At 42.3% G+C, this 17096-nt stretch overlaps 1 protein-coding gene across 3 annotated transcripts in view; it reads left to right on the top strand.

Annotated features, from left to right (window-relative positions):
• Window positions 1–17096, top strand: part of SERTM1 (serine rich and transmembrane domain containing 1) — an 82903-nt gene that overhangs the window by 31468 nt on the left and 34339 nt on the right. The window contains exon 1 of one of the 3 annotated variants that reach the window (XM_066593410.1): window positions 10409–10690. The exons of the other annotated variants lie outside the window; for them this stretch is intronic. The gene's annotated coding sequence lies outside the window, so the exon portion shown is untranslated. Of the gene's footprint in view, window positions 1–10408; window positions 10691–17096 lie in introns of those variants that run through there. 3 annotated transcript variants of the gene reach the window in all.

Genomic DNA, 17096 nt, shown 5'->3' on the forward strand with positions numbered 1-17096 from the left:
ATATATGTTACAGGAGAAGAAAAGGGAGAGGAGGACATGCTGAAAACCTTTATATATGTTACTGGAGGAGAGAAGGGAGAGGAGGGACATGATGGAAACCTTTTTTATATGTTACAGGAGGAGAGAAGGGAGAGAGGGACATGATGGAAACCTTTATATATGTTACAGGAGCAGAGAAGGGAGAGGGGGGACATGATGGAAACCTTTATATATGTTACAGGAGGAGAGGAGGGACATGATGGAAACCTTTATATATGTTACTGGAGGAGAGAAGGGAGAGGAGGGACATGATGGAAACCTTTTTTATATGTTACAGGAGGAGAGAAGGGAGAGAGGGACATGATGGAAACCTTTATATATGTTACAGAAGGAAAGAAGGGAGAGGTGGGACATGATAGAAACCTTTATATATGTTTCAGGAGGAAATAGGGGACATGATGGAAACCTTTATATAGGTTACAGAAGGAAAGAAGGGACAGGTGGGACATGATGGAAACCTTTATATGTATTACAGGAGGAGAGAAGGGACATGATGGAAACCTTTATACATGTTACAGGAGGAGAGAAGGGAGAGGGGGACATGATGGAAACCTTTATATATGTTACAGGGGGAGAGAGGGACATGATGGAAATCTTTATATATGTTACAAGAGGAGAGAAGGGAGAGGGGGACATGATGGAAACCTTTATATATTTTACAGGAGGAGAGAAGGGACATGATGGAAACCTTTATATATGTTACAGGGGGAGAGAGGGACATGATGGAAATCTTTATATATGTTACAAGAGGAGAGAAGGGAGAGGAGGACATGATGGAAACCTATATATATATTACAGGAGGAGAGAAGGGAAAGGGGGACATGATGGAAACCTTTATATATGTTACAGGGGGAGAGAAGGGAGATGGGGACATGATGGAAATCTTTATATATGTTACAGGAGGAGAGAAGGGAGAGGAGGGACATGACGGAAACCTTTATATATGTTACAGGAGGAGAGAAGGGAAATGATGGAAACCTCTATATATGTTACAAAAGGAGAGAAGGGAGATGGGGACATGATGGAAACCTTAATATATATATTACAGAAGGAGAGAAGGAAGAGGAGGGTACATGATGGAAACCTTTATATATATTACAGAAGGAGAGAAGGAAGAGGAGGGGACATGATTGAAACCTTTTTACATGTTACAGGAGGAGAGAAGGGAGAGGGGGACATGATGGAAACCTTTATATATGTTACAGGAGGAAAGAAGGGAGAAGGGGACATGATGGAAACCTTTATATATGTTACAGGAGGAGAGAAGGGGGAGGGGGACATGATGGAAACCTTTATATATGTTACAGGAGGAGAGAAGGGGGAGGGGGACGTGATGGAAACCTTTATATATGTTACAGGAGGAGAGAAGGGAGAGGGGGGACATGATGGAAACCTTTATATATGTTACAGGAGGAGAGAAGGGAGAGGAGGACATGATGGAAACTTGTATATATTTTACAGGAGGAGAGAAGGAAGAGGAGGGAACATGATGGAAACCTTTATATATGTTACATTATCGAAGCTTTTAAATATGTTAAAGGTATAAATACGGTTTAGGAGTGAATTGGTTTATTAGGAAGCCAAACACTAGAAAAAGGGAGCACAATCTGATTTGAGAAAAACCAGAAACAACAGGAAGCATTTTTTACTGAAAGAGTAATAAATTCTTGGAACAAACTTCCAGCAGACGTGGTTGAAAAATTAAGAATAAATGAATTCAGGCTGCCCGGGATAATCATAGATCTATACCAATAGAGAAATGCAAAGGAAATAATATAAGGGCAGACTACATGAACCATGTGGTCTTTTTCTGCTGTCAATTTTTTATGTTTCTATGTAAATGGACAGACAGTATTTTTTGTTTGTGTGTCCTACAAGTCATGAACTGAGGGAAAGGGAGAGGGCAAAAAGTACCAGGCAGTTCTTTTCCTGAGGCATTGGGATTGCAGCAACCAACAACAAGATATCACTATATTAGTGTACTGAGAGGATTATTAAGGGGTTATTCCTCATTCAGCGTCAAAGGCGCTTCTAATATCACTCTCTGATCATCAAAGTTGGCAACTGCACCGAACAAAACATTTATAAAAATCTTCACAATCCACACTTACCTTAGAAGCATTCAGGTTTTAAAAATAGAGAAAAAATGTCTCCAGAATTTCATCCTCCTATATAACCAAAGAATTATCAGGCCTTCTCAATGCTGCCACATAAGATGACGATTCTTGTGCCTTAATTATAGAAGCCAAAAAATGACCCCCTGCTTCCTCTTCCTCAAAGATCTTCCACTTCATAAAAAGATGCTTATTTTTTGCGACGCCTCTCAGATGATCCACAAGTTGAGACTGGGTCTCTTTCCAATTAATTTCTATCTGATTAGTGGGAGAATATATATATACGCTTGCTCTGCATCTAAAGCTTGTCGCTGAAGGTCCCTAATGACATCCCGAGAATTAGACCTCTGTAAGCCAATCTTCTGTTTATAATGACCATGTATAAATGCTTAATCAGTGAAGGGAAAGGGGGAAAAAAAATTTTTTTAATAAAGGAATGACATTTTTATTAAATTATGTGCACATTTTTCTAAAAAAGGTTGCTCCACTCTATCGGTTTTTTTACCCTTTTCCTTTCACCCATTATTTTTCTGGCCGGCCGTTATCGGTTGCACAGTTACTGATTTGGCGGCACCTGGCATTTTGATGCACACACCTCCTTCTATCACACAAGATGGAACCACCCCTTACAAAATTACAACTGAGGCTCCTCCGTTCCTGCATTACCATCAAGCAGGCTTCACCAAAAGGGATTTAACCTCCAAACTCTGCCTAAACAAATTCCCCAACATTCATAATTGATGATAAATAGAGTGAAGAGTGATCAGATTCCACTCTACGAACATAAGGAAGCATAGCTAGGATACCTATCGGGAGAAAGTGTATTATGTGAACTGAAATAACAAGCATGTGGTCGCATTTTTGTATTTCTCAACCTCCACAGATCACATAAACCTAATTCCATTAATAAACATTCGAAAGTAGGAGAAACCACTATGGGCATCAATTTTAACCCCTTCCCGCTGCAGGGCGTAAGTTTACGTCCTGGCAGCCTGGTACTTCCCGCAACAGGACGTAAACTTACGTCCTGGAGATAGCGCGGGATCACATAAGATCCTGCGCTCTCTCGCAGCGGGAGCCAGCTGTCAGTCACAGCCGGTGTCCCGCTGTTAACCCCTCCCCTGCCGCGATCTAAGTAGATCGCGGCAGGGAAAGAGTTCACAGAGGGAGCACGGCTCCCTCTGTGTCTCCGGCCAGAACTCACGATGTCATCGCGAGAGCCCGGCCTGTCACCATGGCAACAGGACACCAGACACTGGCGTCCTGTATTGCCTATGCCTATAATCGCTGTACAAGCGATAAGGCATGGCAGAGCAGTAGCTCTGCCATGCCTTATACCAGCGATCATCAGGGCAGTGGTTAAAGTCCCTCAGAGGGACTCAAATAGTGTAAAAAAAACAAAGATTAAAAAAAGAATTAAAAAAAATGTAAAAAAAGATTCAAAAAAACAATTTTTTAATGCTTTTTCTCAGATTAGCATAAAAAAAGGTAAAAAAAAAAAATAAAACCCCACATATTTGGTATTGTCGCATCCGTAACGACGCGTACAATAAGTTGCACATGCTTTTGACTGTGCTCGGAAAAAAATGCAAAAAAAAAAAACGCTAAAAAACTGAGGCAAAATGCTAATTTTTAGCATTTTGCCTCACTAAAAACGCAATAAAAGTGATCAAAAAAGCCGTATGTACCCCAAAATGGTACCAATAAAATCTACAGCTTGTCTCGCAAAAAATAAGCCCTCATAGAGTGCCGTACATCAAAAAATTAAAAAGTTACAGGACTTTGAATGCAGCAATTTAGAAAAAAAAAAAGATTACCCAGAAAAAGGGTTTTTTATTGCAGAAAAGTGGGAAAACCTAAAAAAAATGTAAGAATTTTGGTATCGTTGTAACCGTACCGGTCCGCAGAAAAAATGGAATGTCTCATTTATGCTGCATGAGTACCGCTGTAAAAAAAAAAAAAAAATCTATGGCAGAATTGATGCGTTTTCTCTCCCTGCTATCATTAAAAAAAAAAAAAAAGTTTTACAATATAGTCTATGTACCCAAGAGTGGCACCGATAAAAACTACAGTTCGCCACGCAAAAAACAAGCCCTTATACGGCCACGTCGACGGAAAAATAAAAAAGTTATGACTTTTGATAAACAGAGAAGAAAATCCGCCAAAAATTGTTGCGTCCTTAAGCCCAAAATAGGCCATGTCATGAAGGGGTTAAACTATCGGAAAACCCTTTTCCGGAACATTGCTTGCATCTATAAGAACTTCTCAGCATTAACAAGGCAAGATTCTCAGTTGAAATGCTCTTTAATATTAAGAGATATTCATCTTATGTCAGTCCGACATGAAGTAGAAAGAGTTTTGTCAAGCAGAAGGAGAGTTAAAGTCTATTTTCTATAAAGGTGTTGCTCCTATATTTCAAGGGAAATCCATTTTGGCAGTCTCCCAGCTTGTTCTCTGAGACCAGATACTGTATCTTAAAATGTTCTGTATTCTGCAACATTACCTTTCCAGTATGAAGCCTTGCGGCCTGTTCATTTCTCATCTGATAATACTGTCACATCACTAGTAAAGCTATTATCATTTCATTATCATTCCCATCTTCCTGCCTCAGATCCAAATGACTTATTTTGCTGAGGCCTCTTCTAAACTTTCTTAGATGATGATATTAAAATAGAGAAAATAATGTTTTAAAGCCCAAGAACAAAACATGTCACTCCTATTGTGCAATTTATTTAGGGTGCGGTATTTTGTAGGGATGGAAAGAAGCAGAAAACTAGAGACAAGACTACAGAATCAGGATATGATGCGTATTTAGGGGTTGGCATTCTTGTGGCTTTTTCATGAGACACTTGGGTATTCGTTAACCAATTGAAAATATCAGCATTTAAGTAGCTAAGTGGGTAGTTACTATTTCACATAAGTGATAGTGTATTCAGGTTGTCTGGTTTAGAAAACCCATTTTGAAATACCAAAATAGGTAATTTTGAGTTCTTATATGCCCCCTCCCACCACCACCATCATCATGATTTCATCATGTTTTGCAGTCGTGAAATTCATGGTCGAAAATGTGACAAAATGAAACCATCGATTTCAATGGTTTCATTTTGACTAGCGGGATTCTCATGCATTAATACTACGTGCCAGAAAAGATATGGCTTGCCCTATCTTTTTTGCATGTAGTTTTGAACTAAGTCCTAATGGATAGAATAGTTGAGTCAACTGGTGAGAACTTCTTGGAAAGGAAGACACACAGAGAATACTTACTTTAACCAGATTACTGGGAGAGAACTGGCATGCCAAAATGTAGATGGTGGAGAAGCAGAGCAGCAGACTTCATGTGACTGAAAGCTTGTACTGCAGAAGTTGACCATTCTTAAAAGGGGTGACGCTGCTTAGAAGAAATTCCAGATGAATTTCTGTTGATTGTAAACATCTCAATCAGCGAGTAGCTAATGTGAACATGTGAGTAAATGGAGTAGTCTTTCTTAAAACTATGCATGGCTCCCAAGCATCAAAGAACACCTCCTTCCACCATATCGTTGTAGTAACTGCAATAGGTGGTATGTAAAAAAAATAATCAAATTTTGGTTTATTGCACCCTGGTGGCTAATCTAGTGAACTACACCAACTGCAATATGTCGTATGTCAATAGACCAATGAGAAACCGACTTTCTATAGCACGAATTTTCCCTCTCTTTCTATAGGACAATGATGGAGGCAAAATGGGAATGTTTTTTGTCTCTCCTGTAAAATTTGATAGATTTGACACACAACCTGTTGCAGTTACCACGACAATATGTTACCTATTGACTGGGTGTGCTTACACAGTTTATAGGTTGTATCCATACTGACATCTAAGACTGCACTAAAATCTCCACAAATCAGGGGTCTGCCTTGTTTCAATTTTGGAGAGAATTTGCAAAATTTAACGGGTAAAGCTCCTTTTTTTATTTGGTGCATAAAAGGAGGCTAGTGTGTAGATCCCATTGGTTGTGGAGCAGACTAATATAATGTATCTGCCCTGTGGGTCAGAATTTTTTGTTGCAATTACCGTATTTTTCGCTCTATAAGACGCACTTTTTCCCCCTCCAAAGCGGGGGGGAAAAAATTGCTGCATCTTACAGAGTGAATGTGCCAAAAATTCCTTGCGATCGCCATATTTAGCGCAATCGCGAATTTAATGCGCGACCACGATTTAGTGAGCGCGATCGCGCGTTAAGCTTGCAGCCGCACGAAGAAATGTGCGATCAGTCAGAAGTTCTCTCCTCCCCACTGCCGCCCATACGTACCGCTGATTGGTGGTGAGCTGCTCCTCCTCCCTGTCTCCACCAAACAGCTTCTTGCCTTCCTCCTGCAATCGCCGCTGTGACATGGAGAGCTGTTTTTCCTGGCCCCTGCTGCTTCTTCTGCCCAGTCGCCCGGCACTAACCCTGCGCTGTCCCTGGGTGAGTTTGAAATATTTTGTACCTATTTTCCTGCTCTAAAACGGGGAGTGCGTCCTATAGTCCGGTGCGTCTTATAGAACGCAAAATACGGTAGTACCCCCCTAGATTTGGAGTTATAATGAAATTGAAATATTTTGGGGTAGCGTGGGTGTTTTATACGAAAGGCATATTTTGGGACTATGTGTGTCTCTTGTGTGCAGAAAACACCTGGAGATTGGGATTTTACATTTCACCATATGTATGCCCATTTTGGGGGGCTATTCAATCCTTTAACGCTTTTCAATTCAATTTCCTGCCAACCGCACAGTCCGCAGCTCTTATTTATTTTGGGTGGGGAAGTGTGTTGTGGATTCCTTATAATTATTCAACTGAAAGACCTAAAAATGAATCATGATGATTTCATTAGCAATTTTTTTGAAAATTAAGTATTTCCAATCAAGTGTTGGTCCTTGTCCGACATTGAGATTTCCCTGCCCAGTTCTGATGTTGGACGAGGGCCGACACATGTTTCTAACAGTATACAAGAAAGCGCTCCGATGTCAGTAGCTGTTCTGCATATGTATGTTACAGTATACAGGACAGTGCTCTGATGTCGGAGGCTGTTCTGCATGTGTATGTTACAGCAGAGGCGGAACTTGAAGCTGCTGGGCCCCAGTGCAAAATCTGGAACTGGGCCCCAATTATAAAGCTTCACTGATAGAATTGGTTTGTAATATGGGGAAGAAAGACTTTATAGGCCCCTTAGGGCTGCTGGGCCCAGGTGCGACTACACCCTCTGCACCTCCTATACTTACGCCACAGTGTTACAATATATACAACAGTGCTCCAACATACTGTAGCATACATATGCAGAACAGCCTCTGACATCGAAGTACTGTCCTGTATACTGTAACATACATATCCAGAACAGCCTTTGACATCTAAGTGCTGTCCTGTATACTGTAGCATACATATGCAGATCAGCCTCCAACATCGAAGTGCTGTCCTACATACTGTTAGAAACGTGTCAGCTTTCATCCAACATCGGAGCTATGCAGGGAAATCTTAATGTCGGACGATGGCTAGCACTGGATTGAAATGGGTTAACATATAATGATACAATCTTAATCACCATTTTTAACAGTGTATAAAGGCATAGTTAAGCAGCTGATCATATCGTTCAAATAGTAAGAAGTTGACCACATGGAGGTATTTTCCATGCACCATCGGGTTTATCTGGTAAAGAAGAAGGAAGAATAGAGAACAAGAATATACAACACTAACATCCGTTTCTCAGTCAGTGCAGCCAGTGTGGAAGGAAACGTCCAGCACTCTCACAGCTGGATGTTTGGGGGTAAATGTTCTTAGGTGTTTTCCGGTTTGTTTATGCATAATAACACCAACAGGGCATGCAAAACAGTTAACAGTGTGATTGTTTGCATGGTTTTGCAGTGCAGCATTCTGACGCTAAGTAACGAAAAGACTGCTTTGGCAGGTAGGGAGACACTCAAATTTCATAGCTATAGAAGGTTGACTCCACCTTACAGAGATTTGACAATAAAGTTGGTATTGTCCTTTGAGATCAGGAGATGTACAGGAATACCCTATCTGTATAGGGTTTTGTGATCTATGAGTGCCATGGTGATGGGGAGTAGTTGTCTCCTTTGGTCCAAAGTTGCTGCAGTCAAATTTGTGTATAGTGACAAAGATTGGTACGGCTCTGGTAAAGGGTTTGCTTTTCTAGCAGCAGTTAGTAGCTTCTCCTTTATATGGAAAAAACAAATGCGGGCTAGAACATCCCTGAGATCGTGGTCCGCCAGGTGTTTCGGACTGGCGAGTCTATGTGCCCTATCAATTATAAAGTCCTGACACTCTGTCAACAATACCCTCACAAGACTCTGTAAGGTGGAAACATTCACTGAGATTCCTCTAAATTTCCCATTGTTGCTGCATGACCTGTCTTCTAGGTCTGCTACCTTAGCTTGAAGTCATTCGAGTTCTGAATCCAAGTTCTAGTTCACGTCAATGAGGGAATTACGAGCAGTAGCAAATTCCTCAATTTTTGTTTCCACATGGTTAATTCTACATTCAGCCTCAATAATAGAGTTGATAGCTTGGATAAGTTGTGCAAAGTTGAATTGAATAGAGACTTGCAAGGCCTTCAAAATATATTCCATGGTGGTATTTGTGACTGATGTATCTGTCACTGGGATATCATTCTAAATGTTCGCTGAAGGTGAGGATGTAGCAGTGATATGTGCTGAATCACACATTTGCATCAGAACACTCTTCTGGAGTGTCCAGTCTTTGCTCCTATTTCTCTAGGCTAGCAGAAGAGAAGAGCCTGCAGCCGCTATGTGGCTGGTTTGTTGATGATGATGACCATCTCACTTCAGGCACTTCCGCTTGATTTCCAAAGGACTGCTCTCCAAAGTTTTATACACGGAAATGATTGGAGCAATGATCCTGTGAAAAAAGGCCTTGCTGTGTGAAGATTTGTGGCTATGCCCGTGCCACTCCTGAGTACTCACTGCTGAGCACTCACCTGAGTTCACCACCGTGAACTCAGGTGAGTGCTCCATGGAGAGTTGTCCTGTGAGCTTCCGACCACACCATCTTCGTACCGTGGCAGCGATCAGGAAAAGAACAGATTGATTGGCATGCCTGAATTAGTGGTCGATTTCTTCTCCCTCCTGAGATTATTAGCAAAAAGGTGAGACCCAATTAGTAGTTTATTAAGCCGCTGTATTGTTGCTTTTGGGACCTGATGGTAATGGAGCTCTGCATTAGGCAATCATTCAGTCCAGGGAGAAGATAGTACCTTAAAAGGGTTGTCCATTTGCAAACTATAGATGGCGTATCCTCAGGATAAGTCATCAGAAATAAATTGGTGGTGTTCTGCTGCCTGAGACACCTACTGATCAGCTGCTTCCTCAGCCGGTATGCCTGTGCACTGACCTGATTTCTGCAGAAAGCAGACAACTCCATTCCCACCCCATTGACCAAGCTTGGTTTTGCAGGCAAAGTTCCCATTCATTTCAATAGGAACTTGGCCTGAAATACCAAGCTTGGCCACTACAGTAAGAACAGAGCCGCCTGCTTCCTGCAGATTTCAGTTGAATACATTAGTGCACCAGCCCAGTGAGCAGCTGATCGGCAGTGGGCCTGGGGAACAAACCCCCGCCAATCTACTCTTGATGACTTATGCTGAGGATAGACCATCTATAGTGTACAACCGGACAACCTCATTAACTGCACGTGGGGTGGAAACCCAAAGCAATGGAAAATAGCACTGTTGTAGGACCTTCCAGCAGTGGTGTGCAATTTCTCTGGTTTATTGTAATCCATCAGTACAAATTAGCCATTGCAGGCATTTACATACAAGAAAAAGCCATCAATGTCAAAGTCCCAGAGTATCCCTTTAAGATAGTACAGGAGGACCCCTTCGCCACTATGCAGCGGCAGAGGCTGTGAATATGGTGTGTTTGCTTCTGATACTATGCAGTATATTTTATGTTTACATCTTCCGGACTGCACACCAATAAATGAGCTTCCTATTTATTTGCAAGAAACATTTTTAACATTTACTATGTTCATTCTGGGCATACGCACCTGTCACAAACCATTGACCTTGCAACATTCTCACAAATATGCCTTTTTTTTCTTCCACCGTATACAAGATTTGACACAGTAGCGAGAATATCTGTGCTGACACATTCTTCACACATTACATGCTCAAGTGCACCAACACCTCTCGCCATCCTTTCCACACAGCCTCTGCTCTCTGCCTCTCTCTAGCAACAAGGATGCTGAATAGCTAATGGTGAACAGCACGACTGAGATTTATACCAAAAAGTTCATACCCTATTGTTCCAGGGGCAGCTCTACAAATACTGCAGCAGACCCTCTACGAAAGCCCGTCTCCTCCTCTCCTTCCACGTGTTCTGTTAGGTATAACCCACCCTCCCGTCACTCAACCACTGATCATCCTGGGCTCTTAGTTGCAGGGAGGAAGCTAGTGCAGATCAATGCTTCTTTTGTCTAATGCTCTAACCCATCCAGTTCACTAAGGATCTGTGAAGGAATAAGACACTCAAGGTATCTAAACCATAGGTAAGCATCTGCTGTTTTTTATTCTGCTGTGCCATATTTTTTTGCTTTTTTTTGCCTTTTATGTATATTCTTTATATATTTCATGGCATCAGTTACAAAGTAACTCAATATGTGACAACCGCAATGCATTTTTTTGTATGATATGATTAAAAAAAACATTATAAAATTTTGGTAAAATTCACTATTTAAAATTTAGCACCTATGGAACGCTTGTTTGTAGATATATGCTTCTTCTGCCAGTGTCTGAAAAACTCTTCTTAAAAGCAGGATTTTCTGCACCTGCACAATGCAAAAGGTAGACTCACTGCAGAAGTAGCAAAGCTTAGTTTGTCACGTAACACTTTTAGTCTAAGATGATGCGGTAAGTTTACCCATCGCTCTATAGCCCTAAATTACAGATAGAGCTCTGCTACATCTGACAAACCCATGAACTCTTCCTGAAATTTTCTATGTGAGTTAATTTAGGCGTGAAGGATAAATTTGGTATATGAGGGTCTTGATGTGCCCAAATTGCGTTGCTGTGATTTGTATTTCCTGATGTGTGATTTGGTTATAAGAGAGTCTGATAGTTGACCATGAACAATGTCTTATGATCCGCTCTTCATCCTGTTTTGTAAATTATTTACACACACTTGTCAGTTGAAATGGATGCCTTCAGGAAGCTTCTTGAAGTGATTCTATCTCCTCCATCCTCTTAATGGGTTTAATGTTAGACTCTATGAATCAATTACAAGCTTTTAACGGGAGTATGTATTCCCTCCTGACAATCAGATTACAAACAGCATAACATGTTGCCCAAACATCTGATGCTGCGTACTTTCCCTCTATCATTACCCCCTCGCCAGAAAATGAATCAGTGCCACTTGGCAGGTTGGAGAGGAGTAACTTTGCCTAGAAATGATATCTTGCTAGGAGTCTTATAAAGTGGCCCCCCTATCCGAGCGGAAGAGAAGAGGATGGATGTTCTATGGAAAACTGGTGTACGGCAATCAAAACTAAGGAAGGGACCATACAGTGCAGGATCTTGTTTCTGAGCCTGGGAAAGTGTGTTCCTTCCTGATAATCCCACTGGCATCAAACTCATTACATACTTCTCAATAGGCTTGTTCCTCGTAGGAGAATAGGCTTTTGAATGCACCTAGTGTTCACTATAATAATCTCCCCATGTTCTCCGCTTTTTGTGTTCCTCTACTGAAATTATTCAAGACAGATCTTTTGTATTAGCAGCAATCTCTGTAGAAAGGAATTGATGCAATTAGAGAAGAAAGCCTGGCGGGATCCTCCAACACATGTACATATAAATAGAGCGCTGCACCATAGGCAGATCAAGTGGTTTGGGTTGTTCATACACAGATGAATATTTATTTTGCAGCCTGTTATTACCGGGGTGCACACAACTCGATAAAACATGACATATTGTACTCTGGTACAGAACGTAAGTGCTTTAATGTGAAGATAAGATTTGATCTACTAGTCAGGGAACGTTAGGGCTAATTAGCTTCCGTGGCAGATTGCGATGTTGTAATAGATTTGCTTTATAGTCTTCTTTGGACTTGCCATAGCGACATACAAAAGGGGCATTTGGAGCAGAGGCATCTGTAGTCTGCAGCATTGTAGGGTCCATTAGGTTTATGTTGGAGAGGAACTAAGGGTTGGCTTCTCTTCTTACGTCCATGGATTTGTAGACCACCTTAAGAATGCTTCTGAGAAAGAACAAATTCAAGATCGAAAAATTAAGGTTGTAAACATATTTAAATAGATGATTTTGGATAGTAACGGAAATCATTAAATATGGAGTAACAATGGGTATTGATAAAGTCAGAAATGACTGTCCTAAAACTACTGAGCAGTGGTCAACTGAATTCTAAAGAACGTTCTAGATCAAGGGTTCTTAAGCTATGAAGTCTACAGATCTTGACCTCGATTAAAGATGTGTTGGTTGGTTATGAGTATAAATTGTATCTGTAGTCTCTTTTGGTGACTTTGCTGCCAATATTGTGGTTCACTAGTTTCCTATCCAAGATTACGGTCTACCTGACATCAAACCATGGACCCAGGTTAAGAACTCATGTTCTAGGTTGACCTCTGCAGATGGCTTCGGAGGAATGAGATTAAGAACGATGTTACATATCTTTGTATGTTCTTAAGAAAAGAATTAGTGCTGCTTATACATATCAACATAATGCATAGATTTGTCCAACTCTAAAAGATAAACCGAAAATCATATTAAAGGGGTTGTCCCGCGCCGAAACGGGTTTTTTTTTTTTTCAACCCCCCCCCTGTTCAGCGCGAGACAACCCCGATGCAGGGACCTAAAGAAAGCTTACCGGAGCGCTTACCTTAATCCCCGCGCTCCGGTGACTTCTATACTTACCGGTGAAGATGGCCGCCGGGATCCTCTTCCTCCATGGACAGCAGCTCTTCTGTGCGGTCCATTGCCGATTCCAGCCTCCTGATTGGCTGGAATCGGCACGTGACGGGGCGGAGCTACACGGAGCCGGCATTCTGCACGAGCGGCTCCATTGAAGAGAGCAGAAGACCCGGACTGCGCAAGCGCGGCTAATTTGGCCATCGGAGGGCGAAAATTAGTCGGCTCCATGGGAACGAGGACGCCAGCAACGGAGCAGGTAAGTAAAAAACTTTTTATAACTTCTGTATGGCTCATAATTAATGCACAATGTACATTACAAAGTGCATTAATATGGCCATACAGAAGTGTATAACCCCACTTGCTGCCGCGGGACAACCCCTTTAGGCCTCCTTCCCACGAGCGTGACGGGGTCCGCCGCGTAATATTACGCAGTGAAGCCCGTCACGGCGCCCCCCAGAGCCCCTATACTTACCTGCGGGAGATAGCGTGAAATCGCTTCCCCGCCCACCACCGCCGCGTCACCGCCCGTCACCGCCCACCACCGCCGCGTCACCGGCCGTGTCACGTGCACGGCCGGCCGTGTCACGTGACGCGGCCGGCCGCGTCATTTGGCGTCATATGACGCGCGGCGGTGGGCGGGAAAGCGTTTTTTCACGCTATCTCCCGCTGGTTACAGTGGGAGATAGCGTGAACGGACGGCTTCCATTGACTGCAATGGAAGCCGTCAGTGCGTACAGCCCGTCCTCACCCGCAGAAAATAGAGCATGCTGCGGGTGAGGACGGGAGAAATCGCGGTGCGTAATTCCGCGCTGGAATTACGCATCGTGAGCATTGTGCTATTAGGTTCAATAGAACCTAATAGCTGCGGGCAACGCAGCGGATTTTCGCCGCGAATTACGCGGCGGAAATCTGTTCGTGGGAAGGAGGCCTTAAGCTTTATCATGTAAATATTAGTATATATCTTCATTCAGTGTCCTAAACTCTTGGTCCTTTGAGAAGATTTACTGCTTCAGTGTTTCTAATAAGGGTTCAATAAAACTGAATTAACCAGCTAAGAAATATATTAGTAATTCTACTGATTATCTAAATGTGGCAAATGTGTTCTATACTTGTCTAAAACGATTTATCCCCCCCCCCCCCATCCTTAATATGGAAGACGTTCAGTCTTGTAAGACTTGAATTTATGAGCTTATACCATAGGTATGAAGCTTGACAAAGACCATCTATGTAACGGTCGAAACGTCGCTGTATTTCATGATGATGTGATGTTCTGATGGAAATATAAGTCTTTATTGCACCTGAAGATCTGGACTCTGCTGCCTATTTTTCTTTTTTACTCTTATACCATAGGTGGCATTCAGCGGAGTCTACTACATATTAAACACTTTTGCTTTCTGTACGGAATATTTAAGCAGAATTAACAAACGTGAGATTATAAAGAGTAACAAACACAATGATCCCTTCTAGCAAGATCATATGTAACAAAGGGAAAACAGGAACATTGTGCCAGCCTCTAGAAAAAGAATCACCGTCTTAGTCAAATTATAATGATCAATAGCTAGATGTAACATAATGATGTCCGAAGGCAAGAAAGTTTCAAGGTCGTTGGAAGGATCAAAAACATCCTTAATGACACGTTAACACTAAGATGGCTACACTTCTACCCAAACTCCTTTGGTACTGCTCAGAAAAATATGTTAATTGATATCTAGCACAACATGTTACACAAAGAGCCCTTTGAACTAGATGGACTTGAGAATAATGGGGACATTTATCCAGCCTTTGTAAGCCAGTGAAAAAAGGTGCACATTTTTACACAAGCAAGATTTGAAGCAAAAATTTACTATTTTTCGGCATTTTGCACCGACCTTGCCATTTTTGTTAAAAATAATGGGTGGGGCTTGTTAGGAGGGGGCGTGGACCGACAGATTTATGTATAAATTATGCCAGAAATGTACGCCAGGTCAGAGCCGGCGTACGTTCTTGTGTAGGAGCAAGATGTTGCCGGAATTAGCCTAATACATGAAGGTGCAGGAGCCTCTTCATATACTGAGACTGTATTTACACTGGCAGGTGCAATATCAGTCTGAGAAAAACAGACCAATATTGCAATCATAAACCTAGAATGGTTTTTTCTGTGATTGCGATGCATTTTACGAGAAAAAGACATCACACGCCTGTACATGTATGGAAAAGTCATATGTTGTTTCAATACTTAAAATGTAAAAATGGCGTCCTATGGTGTGCATATTGCATGGCATCTGAGTGCTATGTGATTTTTTTCAGGTGCCCAAAAACAGGACATGCTGTGATTTTTCAATCTTACATATCAGTAGAGATGAGCGAGCACGCTCGGATAAGTCAGTTAGTCAAGCGAGCCTCGCTCTTCTCGAGTAACTGCATTCTTGTCTGAGCGTGCTCGGGGGGTGGGGGTGGCGGGGGGGAGAGAGATCTCTCTCACTCTCTCCCCCTCTACCCCCCGCTATGCCCCGCTATCCCCCGCCGTCCCCCCCGAGCACGCTCGGACAAGAATAAAGTTACTCGAGAAGAGCTAGGCTCACTCGACTAACTGACTTATCCGAGCGTGCTCTCTCATCTCTTCATATCAGTTAACCCACTGAAAAAGGTTGGGTTCTTTTCACATGTGATTTCTGTGCATTTTGCAGTGCACAGAAATTGCGTGTGAAACTCACCCGCCTATGTCACACGAACGTATTTGCGCAAGCAAAATTTGCTCATGCAATACTCAATGAACGCAACCCAATGGGTTCGTTCATATAATCGTATTTTGCATGCACACTTCGTTTGCAAAAAAGATATGCAGCATGCTTTATTTTCCTGCATATTTGTGAATGAAAATAGCACATTTAAGTAATAGAGGGGTTGTCGTCACATGTGCCGATTCCAGCCAATCAGGAGGCTGGAATCGGCACACTCGAGGGGGCGGAGCTACGTGATGACGCTTAGAAGGGGGCGGAGCCAGAACGTCGCTGCTGCCGAACCGAGCCGAAGGCAGAAGACCCTTCTGCGCAAGCGCGTCTAATCGGGCGATTAGACGCTGAAGTTAGATGGAGCCATGGAGACGGGGACGCCAGCGCAGGGAAGGTAAGTGAATAACTTCTGTATGGCTCATATTTAATGCACGATGTATATTACAAAGTGCATTAATATGGCCATACAGAAGTGCTTAACCCCACTTGCTTTCGCGAGACAACCCCTTTAATTTAATTGCCCATTTCAATAAATAGGAGCATGGTTGTGTCTCTTTTTTTTGCATGCTCTAATGTGCACAATTTGCTCGCACATTACCTATAGTAAAACACATGTTTTATGGCAAATACACAATGCCCATTGCGCAAATGTGCTTGTGCCCGTGTGACACCGGCTCAAGGCCTTCTTCAGATAACCGTATTTGTACACTTTTTTTGCATGGATAAAATCTATGAGCGCAATGCGCAGAGGATAGAACTGCCAGAGAGGGCCAAGTGTTTGTAATTGGTATGTCCATCAGACCTATTGAAATTAACTGCACATGTGCAACTGCCACTCCATTCACTCTCCTTTTTACTGTAAGTGGGTGTAGGGAGCCCACAATGACAAAAGAGGAGGATACAGGATCCCTGTTCTTTGGAACAATGAGGGTCTTAGTGGTGAGACCCCCACAGATCAGACTTTTATCACCTATCCTGTGGATAAAGAGCCATTTACACAACGATTATCATTCAAAATGTGCTCCAAAGCCATCATTTAGGCGATAATCGTTGGTGTAAATGCTCCCATCTTTCGGCTGAACGATGATTTTTAGGTGAGCAAAAAATCCATCGTTCAGCCAGAGAGAAGATAACACAGACTGCATGCTGTTTGCTGTCCATGGTGCTGTATTCTAAATGGGAGCACTGATTATATTGTATTCAGTTTGCAGCCCTGCGGCAGAACAAAGGAGCTGAATGCTGAGAAGAAACCACCTGCTGTTCTCTGCATACAGGTCCTGGAGGCTCATTTACATGCAAATGAAGGTGATAAGCTGTTACTGGA

This window comes from Eleutherodactylus coqui, chromosome 1, assembly GCF_035609145.1.
Source record: "Eleutherodactylus coqui strain aEleCoq1 chromosome 1, aEleCoq1.hap1, whole genome shotgun sequence".
In the NCBI taxonomy this organism is placed as follows: Eukaryota; Metazoa; Chordata; class Amphibia; order Anura; family Eleutherodactylidae; genus Eleutherodactylus; species Eleutherodactylus coqui.